General features: G+C 43.3%; 1 non-coding gene across 1 annotated transcript; it reads left to right on the forward strand.

The window, feature by feature from the left end:
• The first annotated feature begins 15,449 nt into the window (after positions 1–15,449).
• Positions 15,450–15,524, forward strand: Trnat-ugu (transfer RNA threonine (anticodon UGU)). Its single transcript has one exon. It is a non-coding gene; the product is annotated as a tRNA-Thr (tRNA).
• Positions 15,525–19,115: the final 3,591 nt, after the last annotated feature.

Consider the following 19,115-nt stretch of genomic DNA (forward strand, 5'->3'; position numbering starts at 1 on the left):
ATTACTGCAATTTCCCACCCTATGATTCTATGTTAGAGCATTTCAAAATAGAGATTCCGTTGCGCAATTTACAGTTAACATGGAGTCTTAAGGGTAATGTGACGGAGTCTGGGTAGATCCGTTACTCTGATAAGATTCCCAGTATCACACACCGTGCGATATTGCAAGTTTAATAACTGACAATAACTGAAATAGTAAAATCCCATGCTCTTCTTCAAAAAAAGGTATGTGAGCATAAGATACTTTCGTAGGTCTCCCACAATGGATGTGATGAAACCCTTGCATTTAGTTTTAACATCTGTTTCACTACACAATTTTCCCAAACCAATCATGAGTAAAGATAATTTTTAAAAATATGACGCACGTTGTATGGAATTCAAAGAGAAGGTTAAACGCTTCCGCAGTGCGATCTGTAGTCACTGCCTCATGCATCGTCCGCATGTAAGAAAGCGCTAACGCTTGATTTTGGGGGCTGTTCCCATATGTGTTTGCCTCTGGTGCCACTCACTTCGTGTTCACACAACGATCACGCTGTGTCTTTATGAAATGCGCGAGCAATTTAAAATCCGCCATTAGGTCGGGCGGCTTCAGCCATTCAGGGTGTAGCTGAGTTCGTTCGTTGATGGGACGTTCTGAAAGCGCGGACTTCGTTTATTTGACAGCGAATCGATGACAGCAGTGTTTGCTTACATTCTGATACTGTTCATGCGTCCGTTTTTCTGTGTTGAGTGAGCTTTCCAACTTTTCACTTCATACTGCCAGCCATTTCACCTCAGGTGGGCGTGGTTTATACATAATATGAATTTTCTTTCCTCTTTTGTAACTTACGAGGCCTGAAGCTGTAACGCCGGCAGTTATTTATTTACCATTTATACAAAATAGAAATCTGTTTCAAAGCTTTAGTGTCCTCCAGAGCAGTTATCAGCGTTGTGCATAGCCCATTGCAAGCGATGTGGAAGTTGTAGATACCCTAGCAGCGCCCTTTGTGTTGATAGTTCGCGTAGAGGGTTGTGTTGCACTATGAATCTCTGCAACGGTTTCGACGCGAATATCAAGTGCTTCCATCACCTTAGGTACGAAGCAAAAGTGACAACGGTGTAAGTGCAGGGAGTGTGGTGGGTGTTACAGTAGTTTCCAGCCCCATCGATCGAACAAATCAGTCTCATCTTGAGCCATAAGCGCCCGAGCATTGTCCTGCAAAATGATGGGTGGCTCCTGCAGAAAGCGTCGCCGCATATTTCTCTAAGCTGATCGTAGGCTACCAGTTTTACCCTCTATTCCCCTCTCTATTACCAGGCTAACTATTCCTCGATGTCTCAGGGTATGCCTCATCAACAAATTCATTCTTTTAGTCGCGATGTAACAGTTACGCAGTTTCTCCCCAATCAGATTCAGAATCTCTTCATTAATTATCCGCTCTACCCTTCTACGACATTCTTCTCTAGCAGCACACCTCAAAAGCTTCTGTTCTCTTGATCTCAGAACTGTTTTACGTCCACGTCTGAAATGCGTACAAGGCTACACTCTAGACAAAGGGTTGCAGGGAATTCTTCCTACCACCAAATTTTTGCAAATGAAAATGAATGGTTCCAGCGACGTTTTCAAGCCTCAAACATCTATGATTTATATATGAAGAGTGAAGCTACGAATGAAAACTGGTACCGAGGCCGCGATATGAACCAGGGTCTCCTGCTCACTAACCACTACGCCACCCTGGCACAGTGAAGACTGCCCTAGCACGCCTCCCTCCTAGATGCCCCAGCCCACTTGGTATTGCCCTTGACGTCGAACAGAATACATAAATTTCTATTAGTATACTTAAATTTTTATTACATGTTAAGAAATTTTTCAGAAACGCTTGTCTTGTTTCTCTTTCTGTTGCCAGTTTGCATTTTATATCCTCCGTATTGAAATATCGTCAGTAATTTTGCTGCCCAAACAGCACATTTCAATTATTCACTTCCCTATCTCTTTCTCTCAACATCACCTTATTTAATCCGACCACACTCCATTAGTCGTATTTTATTTTTGTAAAGGCTCATGTTATAACCTCTCTTCAATACATTACACACTCCGTTCAACTGATCTTCCCAGTCCTTTACCGTATCTGACTGAACTGCAATATCTTCGCAAACCATTTCCTTTATTAAATGCTCTTTGGTTTCATTTACTGCTTGCTCACTGCACAGGCAACAACACTAAGATTACGTTACAAACCACTTTTTAAATAGTGACTGTGTAGCATGTTCCTCAACTATTATGACTGCTGTCTGGTTTTGCTGTAGAAATTGTAGACAATCTTTCATTCATCATATTTTATCTCTGTTACATTCAGAGTTCAAAGAGTGTGTGTCAGTCGTTGATAAAGCTTTCTCTAAATCAACGACGGCTGTAAACTTAATTTTGCCTGTCTTTTGTGTTGTAGGGTCATCACTGACTCGCGTGTAATACGTATCTCCGGAAAGAAGAAACAACAGCAAATTAAATACTATGGCTTCACTGTCCTTCTGTCTGCAAGAAAAGTATGAATCGTGGATGAGCCCTCAACTGATAAAACTGCAACTATAAAGCTTTTATCATTTTGTTGTTTTCGGTCTCTATGTCATCAATCCGTGCATTCATGAAAATATTTTCTTTTTATGATTAGCAGGGTCCGCCTTCTTTCAGTTGTTTGTCTCGAAACATGACAGACCAGAGTAGTGCCATTATTTTCTATAAGCACGGGAAGTGAGTTTAAAAATTTGACATGATGACATTCACACGCCCGAAACGAACTTGTATTTATATCTGATAAAGTTTGCGAACTTCATGTAGGTCGTTGTCAGGCTTTACAGACACACAAACAATGCCAGATCAGAATCATAAGAAAATGAGCCTCGTAAGAAATGAATTACGAAACACTTGTTGTGTGGTTTCTGGAGCCCTGGGTCTGGGACCATTACTAAGGATTATCCAAGGACGACGGACGCGTTCTGTAAGGGACTCATGCAGTAAGAGCGAGAGCGTTACGGAGATGCTCAACAAACCGCAGTGGCTTTTCGCAGGCAGCATACAGACACACTGAGACCTTGTTTCCTGTCTTACAGTGCAGCACACACTGCTTTCGTCTACGAAGTGTTAATAGAGTACAGATTTAATATACGTTGAAAGGTTTAAAGAACTGCACCTGATTATTTAATCTTTAGGAGTTGCAGGCTGTTTTGCCTGTCTGAAGACGGGATGTAGGTTACGTTAGAATATGGCAGTTTGGCTGTCTCATGGAGATGCCAACTAATGTGAAAGCAAAAGACCAGGTTGTGGTGGCAGACTGATCTGTAGCTCACCCGATGTCTATATTAGGTTCAAATGTGACAGCCTGGTTGTCAGTTGGCGAAGCCAACGAATGTGAAAGCAAAAGATCAACTGATTGCGGATTTAGGTTAGGTTGGGACGTGACAGTTTGGTTGTGAGTTGGTGAAGCCAACGAATGTGAGAGCAGGAAAACGGGGTTGTGGTGACAGAGCCTGAGGCCTAGGTAGGGTTGAAATGTGACGGTGTGGTTGTGAGTTCGCCGAGGCAAAGAGTGTGAACTCCGAAACTACCTGAAACGTCTCGGGTTCCCGCAGAAACGTCAACACATTCCATTTCTGCACAAGGGTCACTTTGCGTAACTGTGACAAACTCAAACATTAGTGTCCAGCAAATCCATTCACGCATTGGTGCTACTTCTCTGGCAGCTGTGTTGGGAAATCATACGTGGAAACATCAGTGGGAATGATAGTTTGACTCAGATGTGGAGAGGAGCCCAGGTAGTCTAATGGTTAAGGGGACTCCTCGTGGCAGAAAGGCAGTCCGAGAAGTACGGAAATTTTCATTGGAGACAACACGTTTACTACATTGCAGATTTTGCATTTGTGATTGACTTCCCCTACGACTACATGTCTCGCATCTTGATTCGTCCCCATAGATCCGTTCAGTTCATTTCGATGTGTCTAATTCAACAATTCTACGACTCTTCCAATACCGTAGCATCGTAGAGGGAACAGGACCGTAAGAGAGGTCCTCGGAGGGTTTTGACGGCCATCCGCAGCCTTCGCCGGATGAGGAACTTTTAATTTCTTGTCGCGTCGGAGGGCGCCTGCTGCTGTGCGACCCTTTGTTTACGGAGGGACGGCGACCCCGGGAAATTTCATTAATCAGCGCGACGTCGGGCACGGACGCGCCTGTTTCATTTCGCCGGCCGTGTGTTCCTCATCTCGCCTCACATGTTGTCCAGGAGCCGGAAACACGGCCGGCGGGCGGCAGATGCGGAAAAAAGTTTTAATTAAAGTCGTCGGCGCGGCCCCCTCTCTGAGGCTGCACTTAAATTAAGCAGCCATTGCTTACCCTAATAAGTGACGAGCGCCCGACGTCAGCGCCCCGACTGCCTAAAGAGGCGTCCTGGAGGTCGACGAAGATAACATACGCCTCACCCACGCGTGTTCCTACCTACCTCTGTGCTGGGCCAGCTCCCGCATATCTTTTTTATTTTATTTATTTATTTATTGTTCCGTGGGACCAAATTAAGGAGAAGTCTCCATGGTCATGGAACGAGTCAATACATGAAATTATAACACGATAGTAGAAACAGATAAAATGAAATACAAGAAACGTATTCAGGCGACAATTCGTTAGTTTAAATAAAGAAAATCAAATGTAAAACTGTAATTTGCTTAATTTTTCAGCTCTTCCAGGAGCTCCTCGACAGAACAGAAGGAGTGAGCCATGAGGAAACTCTTCAGTTTAGACTTAAAAGAGTTTGGGCTACTGCTAAGATTTTTGAGTTCTTGTGATAGCTTAATGAAAATGGATGCATCAGAATACTGCACTCATTTCTGCACAAGAGTCAAGGAAGTGCATTCCACATGCAAATTTGATTTCTGCCTAGTATTAACTGAGTGAAAGCTGATAACTCTTGGGAATAAGCTAATATTGCTAACAACAAACGACATTAAAGAAAATATATACTGTGAGGACAATATCAGAATTCCCAGACTATTGAATAGGGGTCGACAAGAGGTTCTCGAACTTACACCATATATAGCTCGAACAGCCCGTTTTTGAGCCAAAAATACCCTTTTCGAATCAGAAGAATTACCCCAAAAAATAATACCATATGACATAAGCGTATGAAAATATGCGAAGTAGACTACTTTTCGTGTTGAACTGACACTTATTTCAGATACTGGTCTAATGGTAAATAAAACAGCATATACTTTCTGAACAAGATCCTGAACATAGGCTTTCCACAACAGCTTACTATCTATCCGAACGCCTACGAACTTGAACTGTTCCGTCTCATAATACGCCCATTCTGTCTGATCAAAATATCGGTTCTTGTTGAATTGTGAGCTAGAAACTGTAAAAACTGAGTCTTACAGTGATTTAGCATAAAATTATTTTCCACAAGCCACGAACTTATTTCATGAACTACACTATTTGATAATGTTTCAATATTACACACAAAATCCTTCATTACCAAGCTAGTGTCATCAGCAAACAGAAATATTTTTGAATCACCTGTAATACTAGTAGGCATATCATTCATATAAATAAGAAACAGCAGTGGCCCCAGCATTGCATGGCACTTCTTTTACTGAACCGTCCGTTTTTTTCCGTTCCGTTCACGGACTGCGCAGGGAAAGAAGGGCTGCTCGAACGCCTCTCCGCCGGCTGTTATTTCCCTAATTTTGTCCTCACAATAGCCACAGGGTAAGTACGTAGGGGGCTGAAGAATATAGTTTTCTAGGAAGGTTCTCGCTAGGTGTGCGGCGTCTTTGTTCGACGGTGAGCCAGCTGAAGATTTCTCAACATTTCTGTAACACTATTTCGTCACACTACCATGCCCGTGACCACTGCACGCGAGGTACACCAATATGTTACAGAATCACGTCGTCCCTAGCCTGATTGATAAATACCAGTTGGAAGGAATGGCTTGCATGCAGAATGGCTCTTTACCGCATATTGCTACACACGTGAGACATGTCTTGCGGACGTCGTTTGGCGAGGATTGCATGCTGAGCCGCCATTTCCGCCACGCTTGTGCTCCCAGGTCCCCAGACCTCAATCCGTGTAATTACTAACTAGTCTGCGGGGTTACCTGTAGTCGCAGGTCTACCGCCATCGTCCGACCTCATTGTGGATGCTAAAGGACAACATCCAACGCAGTTGCTCACCATTCCTACAGATATCCTGTACAGTGCTCTTCACAATATTATCTCTTAACTACGCGTGTTGTCGATGAACTACGGCCCACATGTCGAGCACTGTTATAAAGAATCTCTTTTTACTAAAATTAATTGTTGTGCTAATTACTGCACTTGTATCATACGAGGAGCCATCTATTGGTCATTTTGTTCGCCTTTTTTTGTTTCGATAAAACCCCACGTCATTTAAGCGTATGTATCAATTTTTCCCACTCTATCTACATTATTCCGTGAAGTATTGAATTTTTAGATGTTAACGGGCTTTCGGGTCACCCTGTAGGTTAGGAACATCTGTCTTTTATCTGTGTAGGCATTTTGCAGAGAACCAAATAGACAGGCTGTTATGCCTCCGTTGCAGCGTGGTATGACCGTTATACGTTTCCTTCTTACTCACCAGTCAGCCAACACTTGCAGTCAGCAGGTGAACCCAAGGACACTTACCTGCAAAAGAGAAAGAAAAACTTATTAGCATTTCTACAAGTCTGAATTCTCATATATTCTATGTGAATCCAAAAGAAATCTTAACAAATATTTGGTAGCGTATGTTTCCACTGATGTCAATCATTTTAAGTACAATGAAACCTAAACTTCCAGCGAGGAATTATGAGGTTGAGGATGAACACGAAAAAACTTACGTGCGGAAACAACTTACAACAGGTTCTTTATATTTTATTTTAATGCTGTTTCTAGTTACATACGTGCTCGTCATGTTCTCGGATTTCCTTTAGAACAACTTCACGTACCCCAGGAACTTTAAGTTTAGTACAGAGATCCTCGTCACAGCTTCATTGAGATATCATACGCACCATCAGTTAAACAATCATCCACAACATGAGTTAAACAGTTTTGCGGCTGTACCACAGACAGAATATCTAAGATGTCACAATCAGGCCACATTTCCATGTTGCAGCAATTATAACACTATACTGATGACAGCACTGGCCTCTTACATGCTGCGAACAATGCCTATTTTTTATTGTATACTGATAGTAAATTTAATAAGCTCTGAATATTGCACAACAGCATGTGATAGACAAATACGTTTAACAATGGTTAACATAACAAGCTATTTTGAAGTTTTCAGAATGATATTTTCACTCTGTGTGCGCTGATGTGAAACTTTCTGGCGCGTTAAACTGTGTGCCGGACCGAGACTCGAACTCCGGAGGAGCTGTGATGACGGCACGTGAGTCGTGGTTGGGTAGCTCAGATGGTAGAACACTTGCCCGCGAAAGACAAAGGTCCCGAGTTCGACTCTCGGTCAGGCAAACAGTTTTAATCTGTCAGGAAGTTTCTTGGTTTGAAATTTTTTTCCGTTCTTGAAGTTGCGTGATTTGTAAAAGATTTTTTATACAAACTAACGAGAATCATTGCATTTTTGACACAGAGAACATTAAGTGTGGCATAAAACCAAGATATCTCACTCACAAAAGGAATAGCACTTCTACATTATTTACAAAGACGTTTGGAAGGTATTCACGAGAAAGTACGGTGATGTCAAGTCCGTCAAGGACTCTGAGAATATTTTACAGATTATTAGTACTGAATTTCTGTCCCACAAAATAGGCTAGGCTGCAAACCGAGCTTTATTAAGATACTTCTTCACCGGCACTGAATTTCATGTCGAATCGCTTACACAGATTCGACGACTGTCTCCAGACAGCTGGTTTTGGCTAATCATCAAAATGTATATATTACAGGTATTGGACACAGTTAAGAAAACTCTTTATTTATACTTCCTTTCCACATTTCCACCTGTTATTCAGAAGCCGATGGACATTAAGACTGGAGTGAAGGGCAGTTCCGGCGTTCGTCACGTTTCATCGAAATGATCAGGGCACGTCTTTTAGCAGACCGTGTGCAGTATTCTATAGTATGGCATTGTTGGATGATCCATGTAATCATCAACAACGAAGAAAATAACTTGCAACACGGGAATGAATCGCTTCAAGATCCATGTCCATAAAACGTATTTTCTTCTTGCGTGACGAATGTGTCCACTAAGTAGGGTCGTACCTTTTTGTTAGGTAGTGTATGGCGAGAGTACAGTATATAAACAAGGTTGCAAAGTGAATCAGATCCTGGGTTCGTGAGGGTGGCAGTTTAGACACCCATCGAGGTATCCAGATGTTAGTTGTCCGTGTTGTCCCTAAACCGACTTAAATCAAATGCCAAGATGCTTAACACGATCGATTGCCTTCCGCATCCATACGACTTCGTCGTTGATCTACCTCACTTCTTCTTTTGCACTCTGCCTGACACCCACCCCTTGTGACAACAGATAACTTTACTTCTCCTCGTTCAGCGTTTTCCTATAGGAGTTAGCCGCTTTCGATCTCCACAGGCGTCTTTCGTTCCATTCATCCGTTCCTAGGTGTCTGTCTGCCACTGCTTTCTGTACGCATTTTTCTCATCTTAGCGCTGGCCTTCTTTTCGTTTTTCTTCCCGGCGTCTCCCTGTTTAAAATCTTCGTTGGCCACTTGTGGTTAGGCATTTTCTATAAGTACTGCACGAACCACTGAAGCGTTCTTTCTGGGATACGTTACCTCCATTCACCTCATCTCATTTCGCATCCTATCTTCACATCTTATCATATAATCCATTTCCAATGTTCTAATTCTCTCCCTAACTGCTTGTGTATGGCCGAATGTTATTATTCCATATTATCTCATAAGAAAATTTAGTAGTTCTCTTCCGTGTTGCTATTCTGAAACTAATATCGTTGACACATGTACCAGAGTTATCTATTATTCTTTACAAATATTTGTAGCTTCTGCAGCATTTCATTTTGCATTCCTCTGCGTCCATTTTCACCAAATCCTGTACCATACAAATACAGTTTGTCTTCTCCAGATTTATTCCCAAACTCTATTTGCTGTACACTCCTCGTGACATTCCAAAACCTTGTTTTTGAGTTTGGCAACGAAAATACCTCGGATAGCCTTATTTCGCATTTTAATCGTTGCTTTTGTGTTGTTGTATAACTTTTTAATTAGGTTAATACATTTTTCTGTTACTTTTACCCTAGTCATTGCTTCCCACAATTTTATTCCAGTGACACTGTTATACGCTTTGTGCAGAGCGAGAATGACCATGTATACGCTTTTATTTTTATTTCTGCATTTTTCAATTTGTGTCAGGCAGTGAGTGTTAAAAGACATTATCGTCTTTGCCTAAAACCACGTTACTCTTCACTTAATACCGGAACAACCTTTTTATTTCCTTACTTAAAATACTGGAGAAAAGCATAGCTATTGCTGGGATAACATTTTTTCCGCTATAATTTGTGCATACCCCTTTGTCACCACTTTTTATTTCGAGGAAATACATGAAAAATTCCATTCGCTATGTGGATCTGCTCCAGTCTCTTTTCTTCCTGAAAAATTTGCTTAAGAGTTCATTTATTGTACTGAAGCCCCGTGCCGCACTGAAAAACGCTGATGTAGAACACTTTTCAATACTGAAGCCGTAATGTGCAGAGTGGTTCAAAATACGTGTTACAAAGTGTTTGTATAAGGTGGTTCAATCGTATGCCGTAAATGAGTCTCCTTGTGATATTGTTGTATTGTAGCTCTGAAAATTCTGTAGCGCTGTTCCTGATGTCTCAAGTCATCTTTCAGAATGGAAGCGCTGACACTGAAACAGCGGTACTGAAAAAACACGTTCAAGCCTCTGCTCCACTTTACTGTCTGGTGAGCAGTCTGTGAACAATCCATTACTGGGCTCACTTTACTGAGGAACCTGTCACACAAGGCAAACACAGAGAAGTCCTGGGACATGAATTTATAACGGCTGCACGGCGTCGCGAATGCTCTACGAGGTGCATTCAAGTTCTAAGGCCTCCGATTTTTTTTCTAATTAACTACTCACCCGAAATCGATGAAACTGGCGTTACTTCTCGACGTAATCGCCCTGCAGACGTATACATTTTTCACAACGCTGATGCCATGATTCCATAGCAGCGGCGAAGGCTTCTTTAGGAGTCTGTTTTGACCACTGGAAAATCGCTGAGGCAATAGCAGCACGGCTGGTGAATGTGCGGCCACGGAGAGTGTCTTTCATTGTTGGAAAAAGCCAAAAGTCACTAGGAACCAGGTCAGGAGAGTAGGGAGCATGAGGAATCACTTCAAAGTTGTTATCACGAAGAAACTGTTGCGTAACGTTAGCTCGATGTGCGGGTACGTTGTCTCGGTGAAACAGCACACGCGCAGCCCTTCCCGGACGTTTTTGTTGCAGTGCAGGAAGGAATTTGTTCTTCAAAACATTTTCGTAGGATGCACCTGTTACCGTAGTGCCCTTTGGAACGCAATGGGTAAGGATTACGCCCTCGCTGTCCCAGAACATGGACCCCATCATTTTTTCAGCACTGGCGGTTACCCGAAATTTTTTTGGTGGCGGTGAATCTGTGTGCTTCCATTGAGCTGACTGGCGCTTTGTTTCTGGATTGAAAAATGGCATCCACGTCTCATCCATTGTCACAACCGACGAAAAGAAAGTCCCATTCATGCTGTCGTTGCGCGTCAACATTGCTCGGCAACATGGCACACGGGCAGGCATGTGGTCGTCTGTCAGCATTCGTGGCACCCCCTGGATGACACTTTTCGCATTTTCAGGTCGTCATGCAGGATTGTGTGCACAGAACCCACAGAAATGCCAACTCTGGAGGCGATCTGTTCAACAGTCATTCGGCGATCCCGCAAAACAATTCTCTCCACTTTCTCGATCACGTCGTCAGACCGGGTTGTGCGAGCCCGAATTTGTTTCTGTTTGTTGTCACACGATGTTCTGCCTTCATTAAACTGTCGCACCCACGAACGCACTTTCGACACATCCATAACTCCATCACCACATGTCTCCTTCAACTGTCGATGAATTTCAATTGGTTTCACAGCACGCAAATTCAGAAAACGAATGATTGCACGCAGTTCAAGTAAGGAAAACGTCGCCATTTTAAGTATTTAAAACAGCTCTCATTCTCGCCGCTGGCGGTAAAATTCCATCTGCCGTACTGTGCTGCCATCTCTGGGACGTATTGACAATGAACGCTGCCTCATTTTAAAACAATGCGCATGTTTCTCTTTCCAGTCCGGAGAAAAATAATCGGAGGCCTTAGAACTTGAATGCACTCGTACAACTAGTGGTTCATGCAGGAAGGAGCATGTCCACACCGTACTGCAGACGTTTTCCATTTTCTTCAGGCGACATTCAGACATCGGTTCGTGTCATGGACCTGGTGGGGAATGGTATCCTTATAGTCACGATCTCATCCCAAGTGATTATTTGTTATGGGGTTATCTAAGGGACAGGGTCATCAAAGATGCTTTGCAACACTCCAGGATCTTCGTACTGCAATTTCCAGAGAGATTCGTGCAGCCGAAAATGATTTTCTTCAGACAGGAGCCACAGAACTCAGTTAAACGCTCCAAAGACTCGCTCCTGCAGAAGAAAACCACTTTAAAAAGATTCTGTACTAAACACAGATTGTCTGCTATAACATAAACATGATAGCAGGTATTTATCAACCCTTATTACATTGCAGTACGCAAAAACTGTGTAACACCTATTTTGCGCTACCATGTACTTGTCAACAGAGCAGTGTGGTGTAGTTACTGATAAAATAAAGCGAATACGAACCCCCACATATTTATAAAGAATTTCATTCGTTTGCTGTTGCCTTGGGTCCTGACAAGAGGCATACGAAAATACTCGCAACAGCCTGTAGTTTTTCCTTAATACTGGGCGCTAACTTTATCGCGGTGCAGGCCGGCTGTTTTAATTAAAGGCCTGAGCGGCGCCCCGCGCCGGGAGCCAAACCCACAGCCCGCAGGGCCACCGCAGCAGCACCAGTTGCCGATAATTTGCTAACGGCCGCGCTAAGCCGTAACATTTACGGGGCGCTGCGTGTTTTCGCTGGCCGTCCCCAATATTGCTCCAGAGTGAACCGCCTAACCGCAGCGCCGCCCTTCATTAGAGTGGCGAGCGCGCTCCACCGGTTTCCCTCAGGCCACACGAGTCTTTTGTGAGCATTATGTTGGGGCACGAAGACCGTACCGTGTACAGTGGCGCAGCCGTGTTCTTAATGCGCTTCTCAAAATAAATTCATTCGACAAATATTAACAACCACTGGACCCATATTCTAGAGATTACTCGTTCATCATATTATATTTTCAGGAATGTCACACCTCGGGACAAGCGGTCAACAATCAAGCGATTCACTTTGGCGGTGATACAACACTAATGGTACCCGGAGTCATACAGAAGACAGTACTTTTCGTGACTGTTAAAAAGAGGCATGGCAAGTGATTCCAGCTGACACGAAGAGTCGTTCGATAAGTACTGCAACGCGGTTGTTTCTTTCTCGACCAGTTTCGGTTGAAAAAACTGCAGAGTTTGTTGTGGGACATCGTGTAACATTCAGACGCAGCCCCTATAGTCTCATGAACTTCGACAGGTTGCGGCGCAATACGCAGTCTTCAAAATGGTGTCTGTGACGGAGGTGCGTTGCTAGGAGACAGCTGGCATTGAGTTTCTTTTGGTGGAAGACCAGAGCATCGCAGATATTAATAGGTGCTTGCAGAACGTCTACGGAGACATGACGGTGAACAAAAGCACGGTGAATCGTTGGGCGAGGCGTCTGGCATCACTGTATAAGTAGGCTGTTTAGGTTCTTATATTGGTAACGCCACCGCCACGTAGTGCTCTGCATGAATATCACTGGCTGTGCTATGTGCAGTCTGTGGCTCGGTGGCATTGTTGGAATTTGCTATTGTAGTGTTGGGCAGTTGGCTGTTAACAGCGCGTAGCGTTACGCAGTTGGAGGTGAGCCGCCAGCAGTGGTGGATGTGGGGAGAGAGATGGCGGAGTTTTGAGACCGCATGATCTGGACGTGTGTCCATCAGAGACACTAAATTTGTAAGACTGCATGTCATGAACTGATATATATTACGATTTTTGAACACTTTTAAGGTAAATACATTGTTTGTTCTTTATCTAAATCTTTCATTTGCTAAGTATGCCTATCAGTAGTTAGTGCCTTCAGTAGTTTGAATCTTTTATTTAGCTGGCAGTATTGGCGCTCGCTGTATTGCAGTAGTTTGAGTAACGAAGATGTTTGTGAGGTAAGTGATTCATGAAAGGTGTAGGTTATTGTTAGTCAGGGCCATTCTTTTGTAGGGATTATTAAAAGTCAGATTGCGTTGTGCTAAAAATATTGTGTGTCAGTTTAAGCACAGTCATTGATAATTTTTCTAAGGGGACGTTTCAACTGCAACGTGGTCGCCCATATCTGTAAATATCACGCGTGCCGGTGGCCTCTCACAAAAATGGTTCAAATGGCTCTGAGCACTATGGGACTTAACTTCCGAAATCATCAGTCCCCTAGAACTTAGGACTACTTAAAGCTAACTAACCTAAGGACATCACACACATCCATGCCCGAGGCAGGATTCGAACCGGGCGCGACCGTAGCGGTCGCGCGGGCTGGCCTCAACCAGCTGTGGCTCCTGCAATGTTGGAACTTCAGCGTGTTCGTGGCGACGAAAATGCAAGCTAACTTCTTCTTATCCATGGCAACGCAAGACCTCAGAGAAGTCTGTTCACTCGAGAGGAACTCATAAAACTTCACTGGACAGTTGTTCGTCATCCATCCTACAGTGCGGATCTCGCAACTTCCGACCTCTATCCGTTTGGTCCAATGGAGGACGCACTCTGCAGGGAGCAGTAGGTGTGTGATGGTGAGGTGACTGACGCAGCGAGGCGTCGACCAGTAGAGAGGGCACACAGGCCCTCCTAGTAAGGCGGAGTAACGAAAAACAGGACTTAGTAGCCAAAAGAGCGGGGGATAATACGGTGTATTGGAATCCTGAATAAGGCCAACTGTCTTTCAGAAAAAAACGTCTTGCGTTACTTACTGGATGCCACTCGTACTTTTTCGAGTCCGAGTGAATTTTCAGCCATTGTCTGTGATCCTTCTTACCTCTTCTAAAGTTTTCGGTTCAATATTGGGCGACGTCAGTAGTTGAATTGTTCCCAGACACAAATCTTCGAGAGAGCACTGGTATGGATTAGTAGGGCAATATAATGGGGGTGCCGCAACCGCACAATATGTCACTATGATCTTTTAGCCTCTACGTTGACAGCTCTGTCTTTACTGGTGCTACACCTGTTCGTAGTCTGCTGAATGCCCTTCAAGTTTCCCACTCAATTTGGGCAACTACTGGCTTTATTTGATGTAACGTCTGCACGTTCGACAGGTACACGAAACTTTTTCTGAATTTTAATCCTACTGGAAACTTGCTCCATGCACTCTACGTTACATATTTTTCATCAAGGGTCTGTTCTGTGTATTCTGTTACTGAGAGCCAAAAACATAGACCAGAGAAACCAGCTGCTCTATAGGTATAGCCTTACTAAATCAATTTGTTAAACGGAGTGTTCCATTCAGGATGACATTTACTTTTTCTGTGTGGGCAAATCTATTCCGGACTGGGCAAGCGTACTCTGCAGTGGAAAACGAAAGTGCGCTATAAATCAGAAGCATTCGCTCGCCACCTGAATTCACTATCGACTTTTTGGTCATTTTTTCCTGTTTTCCGTCATTGCTTAGTTGCTTCAAAATTCGTCGAGGTATGTTCCGTCTATACAACTAATTGAAGGCAGTTTATCTGTTGCTATTCGGCAATATGGCATATGGCAGTAAATATATTGCCCTCATTTAGACACTATGTGATCAAAGGTATCCGGAAACCTGGCTGAAAACGACTTACAAGTTCATGGCGCCCTCAATCGGTAATGCCGGAGTTCATAATGGTGTTGGCCCACCCTCAGCCATGATGACAGCTTCCACTCCCGTAGACATATGTTCAATGAGGTGCTGGAAGGTTTCTTGGGGAATGGCAGACCATTCTTCACGGAGTGCTGCACTGAGAAGAGCTATCGATGTCGGTCGATGAGGCCTGGCACGAAGTCGGCGTTCCAGAACATCCCAAAGGTGTTATGTAGGATTCAAGTCAGGACTGTGCAGGCCATTATGAAGATAGGTAAAGGATACCAGGCCATTGACCTTCGTATGTGCGAATGCGCACAGGTTGCCTGAACTCTTACGGGAATCGTCACCTTAGTGTGTGCGAGTAATGAGTTGATGGACAAATATCTATTACGTACATTACGTTTGTAGATTGTGGACAGTTGGGAAGATGGGTCTCACGGGAAGTGCTACTCATCTGTGCCCTCGGTGGCTCAGATGGATAGAGCGTCTGCCATGTAAGCAGGAGATCCCGTGTTCGAGTCCCGGTCGGGGCACCCATGTTCAGCTGTCCCCATCGAGGTATATCAACAACACCTGTCGGCAGCTGAGGGTTTCAGTTAATTATCATTTACTGTTCCAAACTTTTCCAAACGGACCTCTCCCCGCCCCTCCTCCTTCCCTTTCCCACGTCTCCCTCCACAAGATCAACGGCTAGAAGCTCACGCAAAATAACGTGGCACCCTTGCAGAAACGCTTTCTCGTCCTGGGCGCTGTGCGGTTCCATTCTGTTGTACCGAAGGGGCGACCGCGTCTGTTGGCTGTCACTTACCGACATGCCCACTCCGAGCGTTCTCGTTTCTGTCTCTTTATTACACAACATAGCACGCTAGTGTTTGGCCACGACAGGTGCAAAGGATGTTCTAAGCCAGGCACATGTGATTATAAGCTATTAATTTTTTGTCTGAGGAAGTAAATGAGGAAGTAATAAAAATTCCATTAAAAATTGTATCGAGAGGGCTGCAGAATCTGTTAGCGGGATCATAAAAAAAAACTAAAAACGAGGGAGAAAAATTTGTTACAAGTACTTCTCAAGACTTCACTACATCGGAAAGATGTGGAATAACAAGAAGAAAGTTTTCTTCTTCTTCACTTAATACAGTAAGCAAATTGCCTGTTATAGTACTCCATCTCTTGTATGGTCTTCCCACGTTTCCTCTTCCAGTGCATTTATAATTTAGAGCTGTTACCAGGAGTCGTTCTCCATCCATTCTGTCTACACGTTCCTTAAATTTTCTCTATTTTCCTTCATTCTTTTCGTGTAGACTATATAACCCAAAACGTTCCTTGCATCCTCATTCTTTTTACGATCTTGTTGTGTACATCCTTCTACTCTTCGCAGAAACCTCACTTCTTAAGCCTGTGTTTTTCTCTCTTCGGATCTTCTTTTTACCCACGTTTCACTTCCACAACTAAGGATTCGTATGGTTTTCACCACGGTGAATACATACAGCTTTCAGCAACAGTGTCTCTCATCTTATGATCTCCAGAAGGCTGTTACCGCTCATGTGTGATTAACTGGCATTTACTTATAACAAACCGTACCAACAGTGATGCGTCTGTGATAAACTTCAATATGCCATTTTCATGAAAACTAAATACGTCGAAATGGAATATGTAGTCTCCAGCGTTCTTCATTTATCGACTGTGTGAAGATATTGCTAAATATAAGATATAATTTTTTACTTTTGTATTTCTTTTTTCTGCTTCATTTGCTCTGTACGTATATCTTTGATGGTCTAGAATTTTTTGTTTGTTTGTTCTGTAATATGAAACCTAACTTTCTTCTGCTTTGTTAATATAGTTGGACAGTAAAGCCAGTCGCAAGGTATGCAGAGTCGCGGCGTAAGCGCGTTTGTGTTGTGTAATTGTGTTGGACAGAATCACATGAAAATTCATGGACGCGTTCTTATTTTTCGGTCACAGCGTAAACTAAACGTCAACGTGGATGTTATGGAACAAAACGTTAGACTGTGTGAGGGCTGTGGGTTTCGTGGAGTACTACAAACAGCACGAATGGACTGTGATTATCATAATGAGTACCGAACTGTTTTGCGCGTAACTGAAGTGCACAAACCGACGTACTTTCAATTCGTTACCTAGAGTGCAACTTAATGGGCTGCCGCGCTCGCTACAACATTGACTGCAAACTGACTGTGGCGTGTGCCACTCTTTTCGCCAGTACTGTAAATTCTTGAGCGTAATTGCTGAAAGTGTACGGATTGTAAAATCGTGATCAGCCGATGGGGTTGAATACTGTACTGTTTTAAAACTGCACGGAACGTTAGAATCAGGAGCAGGTGTATACAGAACACGCACATGCGAAACTGGATCTACACAACAACGACCAATTCCGACCAACCTGTTACCACAGAAACGCAAAGGAGGATAATGTTATTGCATGTTGGGGCCTATGCCAATCAAAAGTATACATCTATACCAATTTCATAATTAATGGAATTACGCCGCCAGTACCAAAGAGCTGCTGCTGACGTCACGAAGCATCATCTACAAAAAGATAAGCTGCAACGCCAGTCGCTCTCTCCCTGAAAAGACTCAAAGATATTTGCGCGTAATTTTAAATTTAATTTCTTTTTCTTTCTTTGGAAACAAATGTAATTTCTGTGAAGCGTATTATAGTCTGCGTTGACAATGTTGACCAGCCACAAAAAGTAGTTAGTACTGTTTTCTACCTCCTTCTCCTTTTTTTCGTTGTAGCTGTTATTGCAAGTTTATCTATGTACTGTTTTGAAGGAAGAACTTTTCTCGGGCGCATGTACTTGCTGTTGTGGTACGTTTGATCCCACATAAAGTGCGGGGTCCGCCCCTAAATTCTGAGCACCGACCTAACACATGTCGGCGACTCGCCCGCCATTCGTGCAAGGTACGTTAAGGATGGGAATTTCGAATCTGACAGTTGACAGTTACGTTATATGTGTTTCTATTCAATAACAAGTGACATTGCGACATTATCATTACCAAGTGCGAGTTTATTTGACTTTTATAGTTATACATGGTGACACAGAGAAACGGTAACATTTCCACAATCCAGTAAAACTAGAAGTGATTAAGGAAAGAAATTGCATTCGTAGTAAATGAAACCTTACATCCTTGCCCTTTACGAAACATTGATGGCATTTATCATTTTTTTAAAAATTACGTCCTTTAGATGGTGTCCTCCTGTACGAATATATTCGTGAAACCTGCTGTTGAGATTCCTCATTGACCGCTGCAACATCTCAGCTGCGATTCTGTGAACTGCATTCCAAATTTTCCGTTTTAACTCGTTAATTGGTTCTTGGTCGAGCCGTGAAGACTTTGCTCTTGAGGTAGTCCCATAAGACAAAATCACAAACGGATAAATCTGGCGATGTAGGGAGCCAGGAAATGTTACCGAATCGTGAGATCACATGGTTGCCAAACAATTCTCGTACATATGTCATTGATTTCCGTACAGTGTGTGATGCCGCCCCGTCCTGTTGAGACCAGGCTTCTTGAACGTTTGGAAAGTTGTTCAATGCAGGTGTAACGCAACTTCGTAACATATCCACGTAACGATCGGCATTGACAGTTATTGTGTTTCCCTGCTCATTTGCGAAACAATACGGTCCGATAATCCCATGTGTTGAAACACCACACCATACTGTCACTTTACTAGCGTGTCAAGTGCGCTCGTGAACGACATTACGACTTGTGTTTGCCCAATAACGGTAGTTCTATTTATTGCCATAACCTGTGAGATGAAAATGTTTCATCTGACATCCACAACATGTTTAGAAATTCATAGTCATTGTTTATTTTTGTTTTCATTTGTTGACAGAATCCTAATCGTAATCGGTAATCGTTGTCCTTCAATTGTTGCACCATCTGTAGTTTGTACGGATGAAATTTTAAATCAATCTGAGGAGTTCTGCGAACACTCTCCCGGGACATTCCAACACTGCTGCTTACTTACGAACTGAACGCCGTGGGCTCCGTAAGACATTCTCGCGTGTTCGTTGGAGAACGCAAACTTGTTGGTCGTCCTGTTGGTTTCTTCTTGGGGGCAGATCCAGTCTCTTCAAAGTTATTAAACCACCATTTTATCG

This window comes from Schistocerca cancellata, chromosome 1 (genome assembly GCF_023864275.1).
Source record: "Schistocerca cancellata isolate TAMUIC-IGC-003103 chromosome 1, iqSchCanc2.1, whole genome shotgun sequence".
Classification (NCBI taxonomy): domain Eukaryota; kingdom Metazoa; phylum Arthropoda; class Insecta; order Orthoptera; family Acrididae; genus Schistocerca; species Schistocerca cancellata.